The sequence below is a fragment of the Schistocerca cancellata genome, chromosome 7 (assembly GCF_023864275.1).
Source record: "Schistocerca cancellata isolate TAMUIC-IGC-003103 chromosome 7, iqSchCanc2.1, whole genome shotgun sequence".
Lineage (NCBI taxonomy): Eukaryota > Metazoa > Arthropoda > Insecta > Orthoptera > Acrididae > Schistocerca > Schistocerca cancellata.
The window spans coordinates 280104648-280122872 of NC_064632.1; positions in this window are offsets into that span (position 1 = coordinate 280104648).

Consider the following 18225-nt stretch of genomic DNA (forward strand, 5'->3'; position numbering starts at 1 on the left):
ATGTTTGGTTTGTGGGGCGCTCAACTGCGCGGTTATCAGCAGGCTATTCACAATTAAGTGCCTGGCAGAGGGTTCAATGAACCACCTTTATGCTGTCTTTCTACCGTTCTACTCTCGAACTGGGCGCGGGGAAAACGAGCACTTTAATTTTTCTGTGCGAGCCCTGTTTTATTTATTGTGATGATCATTTCTCCCTATGTAGGTGGTGGGTGCCAACAGAATGTTTTCGCAATCGGAGGAGAAAACTGGTGATTGAAATTTCACTAGAAGATGCCGTCGCAACGAATAACGCCTTTGTTTTAATGATTGCCACTCCAATTCACATATCATGTCTGTGGCACTATCTTCCCTATTTCGCGATGATACAAAACGGGCCACCCTTCTCTGAACTTTTTCGATGTCATCCGTCAGTCCCATCTGATACGGATCCCACACCGCACAACAATACCCCAGAATAGCACAGACAAGTGTAGTGTAAGCAGTCTCTTTAGAGGTCTTTAAATAAAATAAAAGATACACATCAACAAATGCAAAACTAGGGTAATGGAACGTAGTCGAATAAAATCAGACGATGCTGAGGGAACTAGATTAGCAAGCGAGACACTAAACGTGAGTTTTGATATTTGGGCAGTAAAATAATGAATGATGGACGGAGTAGAAAGGATGTAGACTGGCAATGGAAAGAAAAGCGTTTCTGAAGAACAGAAACTTGTTAACATAAAAACTAGTTATAAGTGTATGGATGTCTTTTCTGGAGGTACTTGTCTAGAGTGTAGGCTTTTACGGAAGTGAAATGTGAATGATAAACTGTTCACACAAGAAGAAAATAGAAGATTTTGAAATGTGCTATAAAAGAATGCTGAAAATTAGACGGCTAGCTCATGCAACTACGAGGAGCTACTGAACAGAATTGGGTAGAAAAGAAATGTGTCGTAACTTGACTAAAAGAATTGATCGGTTAAATAGGACACATCGTGAAGCATCGTCAATTTGGTAATGGAAGGAAATATGGGGAGTAAAAATTGTACATGGAGACAAAAGGTTGAATACTGTAAGCATGTCTGAATGAATGTAAGTTTCAGTAGTTTTGTAAGCGTGAAAAGGCATATAGTGGATGGACTAGGATGGAAATCTGCATTAAACCGGTCTTTGGACAGAAGACCACACTAAAACAACGGGTTACGGAGATTAAAATTTCATATATATGTGAGTTCATTTTCAGTATTTTCTATGCAGGAAGGAACTAGTCACGTAGATGAAAAATGAATTGATTACGTGTTAGATAGGGGTGTGTCTAATTTTCACGCAGATATCGTAATTCATCTTGCCTAAAGGAAATTCAAGACCAGTTAATCGCCATTTTTCGGCCTTTAAAATGGTGAAATCATTGGTATGAGGACAACGGAGAAGCGCACAGACAGTTGCTGCAATGCCATGACTGCAGGAAGGGTGATGGCGAGATGGTCTCAGAACAATGGTGTGTCCACAAGTGTAGGCACGGATCCTCCAAGGAAGACTGCAACACGAGAAATATTGGGATTGTTTAACTGGCTCTGACCAGTAGACGGATGACAAGAGCTGAAATTTCGGCAGAGGTTACATGCAGAATGTCACTACGAACCGTCGGGAACACACTGCTGGAAGAGGGGCTGAGATCTCGAGTTGCCATGTGTCGTCTTCCACTGTCACCATACCACAGATCACAAAGACTTGCGTGGCGTAAAGTTATTCAACTGTAACAATGAACAGCATTCTGTGGCGTCGAGCGATGAGTCTCGCTTATGTTTGTAGGGGTCAGACCGACGTCAACGCGTCCATAGGCGACCTGGTGAAAGGTGAAAGGAAGCAGCGATTCTCGAAATCCACACGTCTCCAAACCCTGAAATCATGGTGTAAGGAGCTAACTGATTGATTTGGTGATTGTTAAAGGGAAGCTAATGTTCCTCCGTGTGACCGTGATACCAGATGGTAAAATTTAGCATATGAATACAAGAACCAACCCTGCAGTTTAGACCACAAACGACTTTAAGGATTCGCGGATCTCTGACTGGCCTGCACGGTCCCCTTATTTGTTACCCATCGGCCATAGTGGAGTGCTATGGGAAGACATATTTTCATAACAGCTAGCAATTTAAATTTACTGACAGCATGTGTTTCAGGCATGACAACAAATTCAATTTTCCCAAGATGACATTCGAAGTTTGATTTCTCCATGACACAACGAATAGGAGTTGATTCGTGCTTTTGGGGATCGCACCTCATGTTGATGCTGATGATCAACATCAGATCCGAATGGAGAGTTTAAGGATTTAATCTCTGTTACGTATTAGATAGCTCCACGGACCTAGATAAATATTGCATTGGCGCTTTATGGTGTAATATTTTACGACCTAGCGATGGCCACTTCCAGCATTGTGCGTAACGCTGGTTTTATGAACACCGTAACGACGCAGTGACAGACCTGGAAAGTATGGAGGCCTCAGAAGGGAAGAGTAAACTGAATGTAGCTTCACGAGTTGAGAGGGTACGTAATGTTATTTCAGTAATTACAAAATCGAGTCAAATTTACAAAGGACTTGGAGGTAAGAGCCCACATATCAGTATGATTAACACCCCGTCTGACGTGATGCGTGTACTGATTCGGTTGGGAAATGCACCATAAAGCCGTTGTATCGTCTCCTAAGGCAAGCTGTCCCACAGCTGTTGTAGCTGTTCTTTGATACCTGCACGGGGACAGGTTTGGCGTGCGAGCTGATCTCACACAAGCTATGTCGTGGGCAGATCCGTGTATCTCGCTGGCCACAGGAGTAGCTCAACTTCAGACACACACTTCATAGAGACGATACTGCACTGTCTGTGTTGTTAAGAAGAACGATTCAATTTTCCTTCGGACATGCGTGCATGCATCCACAACCATCGGCTGTATAGGAAAATGACGACAATGAACATTTGTGTCAGATTGGGACTCGAACCCGGATTTCCCGCTTTACGAGACTGTTCATCTTAACCACTTTCGCTATCCGTGCACGACTCACAGCCAGACCGAAAATTCCATATGTCTCGTTCCTGCGTCACAACCTGTACTCGTACACACATTATGTGGTTCCCATACAGGGGAAGACATTTTAATTGAAAGTCTCTGCTCGGTATTGCCGGATAAATACGAAACTGCAATGCCTTTGTTATTAAGAAGAACGATGCAACGTTCCTTCGGACATGCATGCATGCAAGCTCGCAGGAACGACGACATTGAGTCGTGCACGGATAGCCGAAGCTGTTAAGGCGACCGCTCGTGTGAAGCCGGAAATACGTGTTCTCGTCCCAGCCCGGCACAAATTTTGACTGTTGTCATTCCCTTATAAAGCTGATGGTTGATCGTATTCGCAACTGCGGATACATTTCATATGCCAGAATGAATTTTTCACTCTACAGCGGAGTGTGCGCAGTTATGAAGCTTCCTGGCAGATTAAAACTGTGTGCTGGACCTAGACTCGAACTCGGGAGCTTTGTCTTCCGCGGGCAAGAGTTCCGGGTTCGTGTCTAGATCCGGCTCACAGTTTTAATCTGCCAGGAAGTTTCACATTTCATGTGGTTTATAGACACACTCGCGATGTGTGTATGAGCATTGTCCTATTGAAAAATGGCACCACGATACTGTCGCAGGAGAGATACGACATGAGGACCAGGATGTCCGTGAAGTAGAGTTGGGCCGTCAGAGTACGCTGAATCACTCCCCAAGTCATACCCGATGGCTCCCCATACCCTGACGTCAGATGTAACACCGCTGTGTCTGAATGGGATGTCTCTTCAGGTCGCCGCCATATTCGCCGACGATTGTCATCTGGGGTAGGGTAGAATCGTGCTTCATCACTGACGCAATGCGACGCCGTTCATCAGCAGTCCATGCTTCCCGGTCACGGCACCATTGCACACGCAATTGTCTGCGATACGATGTCAACGTCAGCCTACGCGCGGACAGTAATTGCTTAGTCTCTCTGCTGGCCTCCGCCCAGTGGTGCTCGATGGCTCAGAGTGTTGCAGGGAGTCCACTGCTTGGTCTCAGATGGGAGGCACTGATGTGGAAGCAACACCATGTGCTCGGTGCACAAATACGGCGATCCTCGGTTATGGTCGTCAGACTTTGCTGACCGGAACCTCGACGACGAATTTACCTGCCTTCACGTTCCCATGCAGTCCAACATCGCGCCTCTTTCACATGTGAATCCCCCAAAAACCTGGACAATGCACGATTCGATCAGTTTGGCAAAAATAGACCCACAAGAGACCCCTTTGAAACCCTTTCAGGTGCTGATAACGCTGTCTCAAACGGGTACGTGGCATCTCTATGTCCTTCACAGTGCTCATACAACGGCTGATTCTGTACTTACACTTTACCAGGCCTGGCGACAACATAAATCAGAACATCACTGGCCGTTCGACCTGTCACAGAGAACTGTATCATTGATGTACCCGCTGATGTGTATGTGTACGAATTTACAACATCCAACCATCAGGGTGCCTCGTTTTTTATGTCAGCGAGTGCATTATTATCTGGAATCCACGGAAACAGCAGCAAAATACAGGGTGTATCAAAAACAATCATCCGATTTTTAAAAATCGTAAGTATTATGCTATTGGAGATATGTGGGTGAACAATGTGCTGTTGGAAAGAGCAAACTCTCGAGTTTTACATGGTTCCAACTAGGTAGCAGCAATGTGCACCCATTTCAGTTCTAGTAAAAATGGTGTCGGGACAACAGAGAGCGTTTTTGTGTTCTACGTTCTGCACAGTACGGGTCAGTAAGAACTCTTCAACGTGGTGTGGGTCATCCTACAGCACAGAGCTTTAGACGATGGCGTGAACAGTTCCGAGAAACAGGTTGTTTGTATAAAGTTCAAATCGCCGGGCCGTCCCCGACGAATGCATCCGCCATAGCTTCAGAAGGAGTCCGCAGAAATCTGTTCGCAGTGCACCTCGACAGTTCAACATGCCCCGATGTCCGCGTGGCGTGTGCTGCGTCGACCTTAACACATGAAACCATACAAAATTTAGCTAATGCAAACTCTTCGTGAAGGTGAAAAACAACAACCTGTTCTGTAATTTCGTTCTTGGCAAGATGGAGGATGACAGTTTTCTTCCACGCTTAGCGCTTAGTGACGAAGCAACATTCCATTTAAATGGAAAGGTGAACCATCATAATGTGAGAATATGGGGTACGGAACAAACTTATGAGGTTGTACAACATGAAAGAGGCTCTCAAAAATTTAATGTGTTTTGTGAACTTTCACGGGAAAAACTGTATGTTCCATTTTTTTTTTTTTTTTGCCGAGAACACTGTTACAGGAAGGACGTATCTCGATATGCTTGAGAACTTTCTTTTTTCACAGTAGGAAACGACTTCATTTACCAACAGGATGGGGTACAGTAACACTGGCATCTGGAAGTGCCACGATTTTTGAATCAAAGGATTACTGAATGATGGATCGGTCGCACTGGACCAAATGGTTCAGCCTTACATTACTGGGCTCCAAGGTCATCGGACCTGAATATATGTGACTGTTTCTTGTGGGGGATTTATAAAAGACTGTGTTTATGTGCCTCCGTTACTAACAACAGTGAATGAACTGAGACATCGCATAACAGCAGCTGTGGAAGCTGTAGCTCAAGATATACTGGCTGCAGTGTGGGAACAATCTGAATACCGCATTGGCTGCCGTGCATCTCAAAGGAGGCATATTGAACACCTATGAAAAGGTATGAAAAAAAACTTTTTGAGTTTCCCGTTCATCAAAAAACAAAATTCATTGTATATGTTTCTTTATTTCAGAAATATAGACGTGCCAAATCGGATGATTCTTTTTGATACACACTGTACATGTATGTTATTCTCTCCACTTCTTTTTTCTTGGACAAACAGCATCTGCAAATGTCATTACCAGGTTTTTGAGTAGCAGCAGCAGTAACACAACAAAAATTTTCTACGAAGAGTTCCGGCCCCAAGGTCGTTCTCAAGTGTACACAACTGAACAACATGAAACATTTTATCGCTTGGGATGCTCACTACGCGCCCAATACATGCATTCAGGAGCAAATACAGACTCTTGGATTGTAAGATATAAAACCGCGCTGGCTGCTAGCTTCATTAGCCAAATAGACGCCTTAGAGTTTTCAGCGAACTGTAGTGGAGGTGCCGCTGCTACAAAAAAAATAATGCAGGACAGCTTGTACAGAGTTTTTACTCTTTACGATGAAGTACGTGTAAACAGCTCGCAAATTCATTTCACAACTTTCATATTGTGATCGTTGACTACGAGAAAGACGAAATAGCTTGGCTTGCTATTGATAGGCTGTATTTTCACGTAGAACTGCACTTATATGTGGAAATCGGGTCCTTTTAGTGCAAACACTTTGGCCAATGTTATACAGTGGGTGTGTTGAAGAATAAATAAAGTCTTCATTATTACATCATTAACTTATGTTTGGTGTTTTGATCCATAATTTATGAGCATAAGATTAAATTACCTTAGGGATAACAGCGTAATTGTTTTCGAGAGCTCATATCGACAAACCAGATTGCGACCTCGATATTGGAGTAAGAAACATTTTGGTTGCAGAAGCCCTATAATTAGGTCTATTCGACCTTTAAATTCTTACATGATCTGAGTTCAGACCGGCGTGAGCCAGGTCGGTTTCTATCCTAAGATTATTTAACCATATTAGTACGGAAGGACCATGTGGTTAAAATATTTTTATGTCAGTGATTAATATTAATTAGTTACTATTTTGAGAGATTAAAGTGTTGAATTTAGAATTCATCTATGTAGATTTTTCCTACAAATAGTATTGATACTTTATTATTTATTTATTTTTGGTTTGAATTTTCTTTTGTTGGTTATTTGTGTTTTAATTAGTGTTTTTTTTTTAACTTTATTAGAGCGACAAGTTTCAGGTCCAAATGAGGTCTTAGTGATGCTGTTACTCTGATTTGTAAGAAGCAGCCTATTCCTATTATATCTAATTATTTTCTTTATTGTATTTCTCCTGTTTGTAATTTAATAATTTCTTTGGCTGTTTGAGTGATCTTTCCTTATTAAACTTACATGTTCCTTTATCTTATATTTTTTATGTTGTACTAGGTTAGGTGTTTATACTGTAATAATTTCTGGTTGATCTTCTAATTCAAATTATTCTTTATTAGTTTCTTTACGTTATGTTGCTCAAACAATTTCAAATGAAGTTAGATTAGCTTCAATTTTATTGTCTTTAATTATTCTAATTGGTAGTTTTAATATATTTGATTTTGTAAACTATCAACTTTATTGTTGGTTTATCATTATTTCTTTTCCTTTAGCTTTAGCTTGTTTTGCCTCTTGTTAAAGTACACTTTTGGAAATAGAGGAAAATACTCACGTCTCCCTTCGTCACCTCTTCGTTTAACATTTTCCAGTAACAGCTTCTTTAAATGTGGGATGGGTGCCAAATAGCGTGAATAGGAGCAACTTTCAACAATCAGCACTTCAAATTCTTCACTTTTTCCATTGCCAGAGCAGCTGCATACGTTTAATGACGCCTCGCCCAATCAAATCCGCGGCGTTATCATACTGTTTTCCAGAGGCGTTGTATTTACATTTATTAGGATAAGCAATAAGAAAATTCCCCCATTTGTGTCCCAGAAAACTCTGGGCGTAACTTTTCTTGTAGATGAAATCGACTTCGCCGTCTGGTAGCTTAAATCGACTTCGACTTTTTAGGTAAACGGCCACTGGTTTCCATCCACGGAGTTTAGTTTCTGTTGTGAAGCGGTAACAAACCGGAACATAAAATCAAATACATTGTTTTTAAAACGACCCAAACATTGTTGACTAATTGGTTTTCGATTTTGCTTTTGGACAATATACAATAAGAAAGGTACCCATCTTGCCCAAAACTTTTTCATGGGTAATTCTTCGCGTAAGTTTGGTCGTATTTTTTCTTCAAATTTACGTATGGCGTCAGATATTATGTAACATATGTTGAATAGACTTTCGTCCTGTACCGTATTTTGCACGTTCTAGATGTTTCTATCCGTTCCTGGAGTTCTAAGAAGAACTTAACGTGGTTCCTCTTCAACAGAACTACGTCCAGTGCACATGTAAAAAGTCATCCACTATTGACCAAGAGGAAGGAACGTTACGTGACGGTTGATTCCGCAGAATTCATTGTGTGGCTGACTAACGTGAAACATTATAGATTAAAGTGTTCAGACATCATACCGTATTATAGACTATAGTGTTCAGAAGGCATCCCACGTTATAAATTAAAGTGTTCAGAAGGCATAAACACTTCAAGCCACTTCCACTGCCGTTGCTCGTCCATATGCGAAAATAAACCGCAAGTGCTCCAGGAAGGAAATCATGGTTTAACTAATCGTCAACAGTGAGGTCTTTAGGGACGGGAAACAGCTTCGGATTAGGGGGGACTGCGGAAGGAAATCGACCTTTCTCTTTTCGAAGGAGTCATCTTGGAATTTGCTTAAGCGACTTGGGACAGTTGGTTGGGGATTTTCCCAATTATCCTCCGGAATGCGAATTCAGCGTGCGAACCCTTGTGCTGCCTCGCGCGGTTCTTCTCTTCTTTACTTACACCTCACGCCATCTTTTTCGGCTCGCAACTAGCTGTGTTACAACAATCCAAACAACCTACGACGGCCGCTGTACAAGGTCCTAACAACACACTGCCAATGAAATGAAACTTTACAAACTTACTAATGACTTGCTTAATTTCCTCCTGACTGAGACGTTATTCTGAACAACGTAATTATTTTGTAATTGTACCGTGCTTAATCGCCTACTTCTTAAATAATATAATACCATTGCGCTGGCAATTGATAAATACTATTGTTTAACTCTTTAGCACAAATTCTACTTACAAATTATGTATACCAAAATGATATCCATCATAATAGCTTAAAAAAGCATTCTTCGTTTCTCTTTGATTTTTTAATTCGAGCTAGCAATAGTTTGTCAGTTTTAAGCAGTTTTGAAAATAGAATAAGGTCAACGTTTGTGTTTCACTAGAGGAGAAACACTTTCTACAGAAGTTTTAAATAAATAGAAGGTGAGTCAAAGTAGTTTGGTGAATGGCGAATGGTTCGCAGAACAGAAACCATTTTATTCTTAATCTCCGTAGGTCATAATATAATTTAGGCAATATTTAAGTTGTGTATAACATTATTTGTTTATGGTTCACTGATATTTTTATAATTTTTTTGCCTTAAAGTTTTCGCATATTGGTACTATATTTTCTGTATATGTAAAGTAAAGTGTGCTATACTGGAGTTTGAAGTTCTTTGAATTGTATGTGAGTAATGTATGTAAAATACTATGTAAATTGTTTATTACACTAAATAATTTTCTGGTGACATTTTGTATTTGAAAATATTTGTGTGTATAAATTGATCATGTTAATGTAAATTTGACAATTTAAGAAATGGTCACGCTTAGGAACAATGCAAGAAATGAGTCTTATGTAAAAGCAGTGTGCTTTTGTTTGAAACGAAAGCGGCTTTGGGAAGTGGGAAAGGTGGCAAAGGTGAATTGGCGCGCTACCTAGAGCAAGCGTGGGAAGTACGTCACACAGTCTGTAGGCAGCAGTGATTGAGGCAACAGCAGGAGAAGCTTTGCCTGCAAGTTTGCACAAAATTGCCTCGAATGAAGACTGCAAACGGCTTACGACATACCTGCGAGCTGTTGGGGTACTGTATGTACAACTGAACGACGCCAAGAAGAGAAATTGAGCCTATACAGCAAGACACTTGCAGGCCGTACTGTGGGTAGTGTAGCCGTCATAATTGTTCGCCACACTCAAGCCTACAGCCACCAGATAAGATTTACTTGTATTTTACTTTTGTACAGCGTGAACCATTAATTTAAACTCTGTTTTAATAATCATTCTTGAACTTTAAAGAAACTAGTTCACGCTGTTACTTCATCCTAATCATATACCTATATAGGGTTCCTTCCTGGTGTTTGATTAATCCGAGTATCCTGTTTTACAGACTTGTGAAGTGCCAAGTTAATATAAAGAGGCACCATTTAAGTGTAAATAATAAAAAAATTTCTTAACTGTTGTAAAGTGTTATACTAAAAGTTTGCTTACGTAAAATTCAATCGGAGTAAAGCCAAGTTGTTAGAATCTGTTAAATGACTATGCAGAGTTAGTTCAGAGAATAACAGCTTTTGAAAATAAATTCCAGTCAGAAAGAGGTTTTCTTGAAGTGAAATGTTTAGTATAAAAAGTATGTCTTTTAGTATCTAAATATTTAAGTTTGTTGATTACTGAAAATGCTTTTCTAAAGGTCCCCCCTGGGCAAAATTTTTTAGCTTATCTACTGGACTGTTTCTCTTTCAAAAACGCAATGTATAAGGGTGTAGGCCAACATTGTTTACGTGGAGTAATATTTATTTGAAGAAGCAACTTAAAGAGTAGCAAGAAAATAAACAAAATTCATAGTTATGCTTTTCCAATACTTCACTGTTTCATTGCCTGGATAGGCTGGCAAAATTATGATATGTTTTAAACCAGTAAATGAATTGGAACTGAGTTGTTATAGTTTCAGTATAATATTATTCATACTCCGTTTCTATCTAACCGCTAGGTAAGATCTTAGGAAAAGATGTGAATAGTCTGATTTACTTATTCATTAGATACAACGCAATGTCAAATCCTGTAAAAAGGATAACTCTATTAATTAGCTTTTCCTATAAGCAGGACCATCCTCCCATAGTGCACTTTATTTGGAAACTAAACTAAATTTTAATAAGAGAGGTATATGTGACTTTTCCCGTGACAGGACTATTTTTTCTATTGGGGTATAGTATACGTTGCAACATAGAAAGGGTTTCTGTTATTTAGGTAAAAGCATACAAAATTACAATAGTAGAGGTGGAGTTATAAGTTGATCGAAAATCGCAACGACGGCTTGGTTTGGATTCGATCGAAACCCTGATTTATACATTTTTGTAGGTCCGATATGCCGATGTGCCTGCAGAGCCCTCCAAGAGTCTATTGAAGTGGGAGACTAAAAATATGTGCGACAAATCAAGACAAAGACACATAGAGAGAGATGATTTCAGGTTACAACATGACAGGTTGCCTTATTTGAACGAGAATGGGCGCTTCAGAGTGGGTCTGTGAACCTGAAACTAGTAGCAAATAAAAACTGAAGAATAAAGAAGTGTAGCTGTGTAACTGTTGTTTCCAGGAAAAAATTTCAAAATAGTGCTATGGACTTTAGCCGTGAGTGTTTGACCTTCGACTATGAATTTCAGATGTATCATGCCATTACTGTTGAAGAGTGTCATAAATATTGTCTTAATCGTGGGCTGTCTTAGTCCTGGACTTTGAGAGAGATGTTTATTTTACGACTTGAATTCGCTGAGCATAATTCCAGTGATGTCGCTTGAACTCTGAACTACCAGAACCGAGACTCATCCCTGAGATGGCGGTTAGCGGACGCGGGGCTTCAAGGCCATGCGGTACGAATGCTTGCGTACGTTACATTTGCAACATCGACTTATTTGACCACGTTGGTATCTCACACACTCAGTACAGTTCCAGCCAGACAGATCAAGTGGCTAGCACACGCTGTGTCTATTTCAGGGGCTCTTCAGTTTACATGCAAACCAGCACCTTGCAACACAGATCAAGTACCAGTCATCTCATCAAAGTCGCAACCTGTTGTTGCTGTTATCGTTTTTGTTGCTGTTGTTGTTGTTGTTGCTGCGGCGACCCTTTTGATGCAGCTCTCTGCGTTAGTCTGTGTTTAGCGAGCCTCTTCATACCAGAATAAATACTGCAGCCCACATCCTTTGAAAGTACTTACTGTATTCATTCCCTGATCTCACACTGTTCTTGCTATGGCCAGTCTACATTTCATATCTTCTCTACTTCGGTCATCAGTTATCTTGGGCCGGCCGGAGTGGTCGAGCGGCTCTAGGTGCTACAGTCTGGAACCGTGCGACCGCTACGGTTGCAGGTTTGAATCCTACCTCGGGTATGGATGTGTGTGATTTCCTTAGGTTAGTTAGGTGTAAGTAGTTCTAAGTTCTAGGGGACTAATGACCTCAGAAGTTAAGTACCATAGTGCTCAGAGCCATTTGAACCATTTTTTGAGTTATCTTGCTACCCAAATAGCAACACTATTCCACTACTTTTAATCTCTCATTTCCTAATCTAATTCCCTCAGCAACACCTGATTTAATCGATTGCATTGCATTATCTTTGCTTTACTTTTGTTAATGTTCATCTTATATCCTTCTTTCAAGTCTCTGTCCGTTATGTTCAATTGTCGTCTCTGACAGAATAACACTGTCAGCGGCAAACCTCGAAGTTTTTGTTTCTTCTGCCTGAACTTTAACTCTCTTTCCAAATTTCTCCTTGGTTTCGCCTGCTGCTTATCTGCTTACTCAATGTACCGATTCAACAACACCGCCGATAGGCTGCAACCCTGCCTCACTCCCTTCTTCATCATTGCTTCCCATTCATGTCCGATTCATATAACAGCATTCTGCTTTCTGAACAATTTGTAAATAACTTTTCGCTAACTGTATTTTATCCTTGCTGCCTTCAGAATTACAAAGAGTGTATAACAGTCAACATGGTCAAAAGCTTTCTCTAAATCTACAAATGCTATAAATGAAGGTTTGCCTTTCTGCAACCTGTGTTCTAACATTAGTAATAATGTCAGTACCGCATCGCGTGCTCGTACATTTCTCTGGAATCCAAACTGATCTCTCACGGGGTCGCCTTTGGTCATCTCTATTCCCAGTTAGGGATTTTTCGTTTTTCGTTTCTCAGTCAGCCAAGTATTTATCCCTCTTCTCTTCATTATATTTTCTACCCACGTTTGCCTTTCTCTCCATCACACTGTCTCCTCTCACGCTGCCAGTGGCCTAAACTCACCTACCATTACTCTACCTTTATTTAATTACTTGTTACGAAGAAATACACCAGATGAGCGCGTATTAATGGTTAATCCTAACCAGACGTACGCAAACATCGCAGTACCCACATCCTGCGACACCTCACTTTAGTGAATACTAACCCTTATGCAGAGATGGCAGTAGACCTTTTGTGTTGGCCATCATGCCGGTGTGGGCGTGGAGGGGCTCCACCTCTTGTTAAAAAAAGAAATACACTACTGGCCATTAAAATTGCTACACCAAGAAGAAATGCAGATGATAAACGGGTATTCATTGGACAAATATATTATACTAGAACTGACATTTGATTACATTTTCACGCAATTTCGGTGCATAGATCCTGAGAAATCAGTACCCAGAACAACCACCTCTAGCCGTAATAACGGCCTTGATACGCCTGGGCGTTGAGTCAAACAGAGCTTGGATGTCGTGTACAGGTACAGCTGCCCATGCAGCTTCAACACGATACCACAGTTCATCAAGAGTAGTGACTGGCGTATTGTGACGAGCCCCTTGCTCTGGCATCATTGACCACGCGTTTTCAATTGCTGAGACATCTGGAGGATGTGCTGGCCAGGGCAGCAGTCGAACATTTTCTGTATCCAGAAAGGCCCGTACAGGACCTGCAACATGCGGTCGTGCATTATCCTGCTGAAATGTAGGGTTTCACAGAGACCGAATGAAGGGTCGAGCCACGGATCGTAACACATCTGAAATGTAACGTCCACTGTTCAAAGTGCCGTCAATGCGAACAACAGGTGACCGAGACGTGTAACCAATGGCACCCCATACCATCACGCCGGGTGATACGCCAGTATGGCGATGACGAATACACGCTTCCAATGTGCGTTCACCGTGATGTCGCCAAACACGGATGCGACCATCATGATGCTGTAAACAGATGCTGTAAACGTTTTGATGTTCTGCCATTCGTGCACTCAGGTTCGTCGTTGAGTACACCATCGCAGGCGCTCGTGTCTGTGATACAGCATCAAGGGTAACCGCAGCCACGGTCTCCGAGCTGATAGTCTATGCTGCTGCAAACGTCGCCGAACTGTTCGTACAGATGGTTGTTCTATTGCAAACGTCCCCATCTGTTGACTCAGGGATCGAGTCGTGGCTGCACGATCCGTTACAGCCATGCGGATAAGATGCGTGTCATCTCGACTGCTAGTGATACGAGGCCGCTGGGATCCAGCACGGCGTTCCGTATTACCCTCCTGAACCCACCGATTCCATATTCTGCTAACAGTCATTGGATCTCGACCAACACGAGCAGCAAAGTCGCGATACGATAAACCGCAATCGCGATAGTCTACAATCCGACCTTTATCAAAGTCGGAAACGTGATGGTACGCATTTCTCCTACTTAAACGAGGTCTCACAACAACGTTTTACCAGGCAACGCCGGTCAACTGCTGTTTGTGTATGAGAAATCGGTTGGAAACTTTCCTCATGTCAGCACGTTGTAGGTGTCGCCACCGGCGCCAACCTTGTGTGAATGCTCTGAAGAGCTAATCATTTGCATATCAGAGCATCTTCTTCCTGTCGGTTAAATTTCGCGTCTGTAGCACGTAATCTTCGTGGTGTACCACTTTTAATGGCCAGTAGTGTATGTACATAATATTTTTGCGTGTAGCTGTTAATGCTTCCTGAATACTGTGACAATTATTTCTAAGGACTGGATTCCGCACTGGACGTAAGACATTTTACGTGTGCCATAATGAACATCAAAGTCAAGAACTCCTCGTCAGAAATAAGGGATGTTCTGATGGCCCTAACATCGTAAACAAAAAGTAATCAGTCAATGAATAAGTAGAAATAAATAAGTGTCAGTGAAATCTCAAACAGTTTCTGCTCGCGTTGGTTTTTGTCCGTCTGGAAATTGGTGCGACGTGTATTTGGAGCAGATCTTCATCGTATCCATATCCTCGTGAGTGAATGACGGCTTTAACAGTGTCCCAGTACTTCCGATATGTCTAAGAGACAGGCGCACTATCTGCGCGTTGAGAAGCCCAAGAACCGCCACGTCTGGAATTCGGATGCATCTTTCGCAAGCACGTTTCGGATTCGTCAGAAGAGCTGGATAAAAGCTTTTCGTCGAGCGCTTTATTGCAGCCATCGCGTAGCTGTGACAGTGAGTCAGTTCTCCGAACGACCGCATTTTGAGGGGCGTGAGCCAAGAAAAAGACGATATCCTTTGAAGTTCGACCAGCTTGCGGTGTAACTACCGAAAGAATGCGAAATAAGATTCCGGTTGACGCTTCTGTCCTTCCACAAAAATTTTCAAGAAATAAAAAAAAAGCGAATGAAATTTCTTCGTTGTCGCTTATAACTACAATGCTTGTCAGATTAGCTGCGTTTGTACAGAGTTACGGTTCGAGTCATTTGGTAGGCAACACCGCAAAGGTCAGTCCTCGCTCTGTATGCGGCACCTGGTTTTCCTTTTCGAAGTATTCAGGTTGTAAGGTAACGTGGGATAATATGGAGCTCTTCCAAGTAGTTCGTAATTTAAATTTAAAGCACAGCAACAGAAATAATTTGTTGGGCTGATGCACTTCAGTCAATATGTTTCATAATAGAATTAAGTTATAAGATGTTTAGAACAACTGCAAAGTAAGTCATTATTTTATTATGACGACACCATTCAGTTTCGATCTTTGCAGTGCCAGACAAGTATTTGTATGTCTCATATTTCGTGCAAAGATGTCAAAAAAGTGGTTCAAATGGTTCTGAGCACTATGGGACTTAACTTCTGAGGTCATCAGTCCCCTAGAACTTAGAACTACTTAAACCTAACTAACCTAAGGACATCACACACATCCATGCCCGAGGCAGGATTCGAACCTGCGACCGTAGCGGTCGCGCGGTTCCAGACTCTAGCGCCTAGAACCTCTCGGCCACTCAAGCCGGCGCAAAGATGTCATTCAATGAAGGGAGAGGGGTGAAGCTGTGCCAAAACTTGGAGTTATTCCTAATTATGTTAATCTGATAGCATGTCATAAATTAGTTCTGATTTTAATTTTCCGTGCCTAAGAATAAAATTTATGTTTTAAATGCAGAGTGAAAACAGTGTAGTGCAAAATGGACATGAAAATACTTGTTTTGTGTTTTGATGAGCTTTGTAGTTCCGTAGCATAGTGATTTGTTTCTTTTATTGCAACGAATTATAAAATTATGTGGTTTTAAAAGTGTGTAAAATGTATTTAGGTTTAAGTATTTAAATTTCATAAAAATTATAAACGAATTGTGCCATGTTTAGGAATTATTTTAATTAATGTAGTTTCACGTGACCCGACTTAGGACTGGGGATATGAGAGGGAAAATGCGGTCTTTGGTCGTTGTCCGTTTTGGTGGTAAGTTCGGAGCGGCAAAGTGCCGAGAGTAAGCATGGATGCCAGTGTATGCGAATAAACTGTGAAGGAACAACGTGAAAGTGTGTAGGTGCGAGACAATAAACCATGTGTACGAATTGCACCGATTATTATTTATCCAAATAGGATTTATTTGTGAACTTAAAAATGCAGGGCCACAAGTTAGAAGTCTATTTTTTGTTTCAAATAAATAAGTTTCACTCTGAACTTGTATAGTGTACCTCATTTTGCGCAAGGTTGTGGTATAGACCAGGGGTCTCCAAAGTACGTCCTGCGGGCCGAAACCGGCCCGCGAAGGCCGGCAAACCGGCCCGCGTTAGCTGGCCGGTCATCCCCGGTATCCGGCCCGCCAAATATTTGAGGTGGTACCTATACTGGCAACAATTGAGTTTTGAGGCCCATCACGACCAATACACCGCGACATTGTCGGAGCTCTATCTTTACAAAGCGGAAGGTCATGGTTAAACTTGTGGCTATCCACAATAAACAGACAGACCATTCTCCGTGCAATAGTGAAAAAAAAGAACGGTTAACAGACTAGTTTGGCGAAAACATTTTAAGTAAAAAACATTCTTTGCATTTTATTCTACTCACGAGTCTGGTGCAAGTCTTTCAAATGGACGCCAGTTCGGCGACTAGCCTTAGTAATCAATCATTATGGAAGATGCTTCTTAAGCGAGGTTTCACTTTCTTTTGATTACGTTGTAAAATACATACAGAATGTGCAGTGACATACTTTTTTGTCGGTGAAATTCACCTGAATAAAATACGCCAGAATTTCGGTCAGGTACGTCCACCAATCAAAATTATGTAATTAAATAAAAATCGTAGTTCGTTTCAGTGCTAGCTATTCCCACAACCTTAGATTTTTGCGATTTAATCTTTCCTTTAGTCTTACATTACGGTGATCATGGAGTGCTAGGGTGCTTTAATCCCACTAGGTAGATCTTGGCCCTTATGACTTCGTGGAGGACTCAATGTGGCCCGCGGACTAAAAAGTTTGGAGACCCGTGGTATAGACAATTGTGTATTCAATTCACTGCTGTTCAAAGGCTAGCCAATATGACTCAGTATTAGGGGCGCAAATGCAACCGTTCACTACCAACCCCTTTGTAGATGAGCCACGTGAGAAATAGGTAGTGAACGAGACCGAGTACAGTTGCAAGGTTGCACAGTTAACGCACAGTCACGGCACTATCACCGTTTAAGTAGAGTCTGTGTGTTTTAGACTGCTGAATGTTTAGACTGCGTTGTCCTTCCGATGACGAATGAATGTGGCGACGTCAGTTCTCCCGGGAGCCTCCTGGCGCGGCAACGTCCACCGGGATGTTGTACGGAGCACAGGGACTCGTCTGGCAGGACGACGTGCCGCCTCGCGTATCACTCGTGTTGTTGCTGTCGGCGCTGGCCGCACCGCCTCTCCCTGCTGCTGCTCGAAGAGGCCCCGGAACAACGTCCGCGTCGTCCTTTGAGCGCTCCCCGACTCGAGGCACGTGAAGTGGCCGAGCGAACATCGTGTCTACCCAGTTGTCTGCTACTCACTTGGGGCCCTTGGAGCTCCTGCTGTAAGACGTCGTGGTCTCCTGACCTTCATTGCTTACATATTCCGCCCTCACAATCATATTCCGCACATCAAGACGCTTCATTCGAACCTGAACTCGATAAGATAAAGTCAATGATGTATGAATTCATGTAAACGATATGCAAATAACAAGTGCGCACTGGGGTTGAAATACTCGAGGCTGGTGTACACACATACATTCCAGACACGACGGTCACAGGAGCTTTTAGCTCGAGAGAGACAGACCACACACCGGGAGGCCGGTCCCTTCAGAGGACGAGTCAACCTCGGCCGCCCGTGGAGCAGACAGTGTGTGCCCGAGTGAAA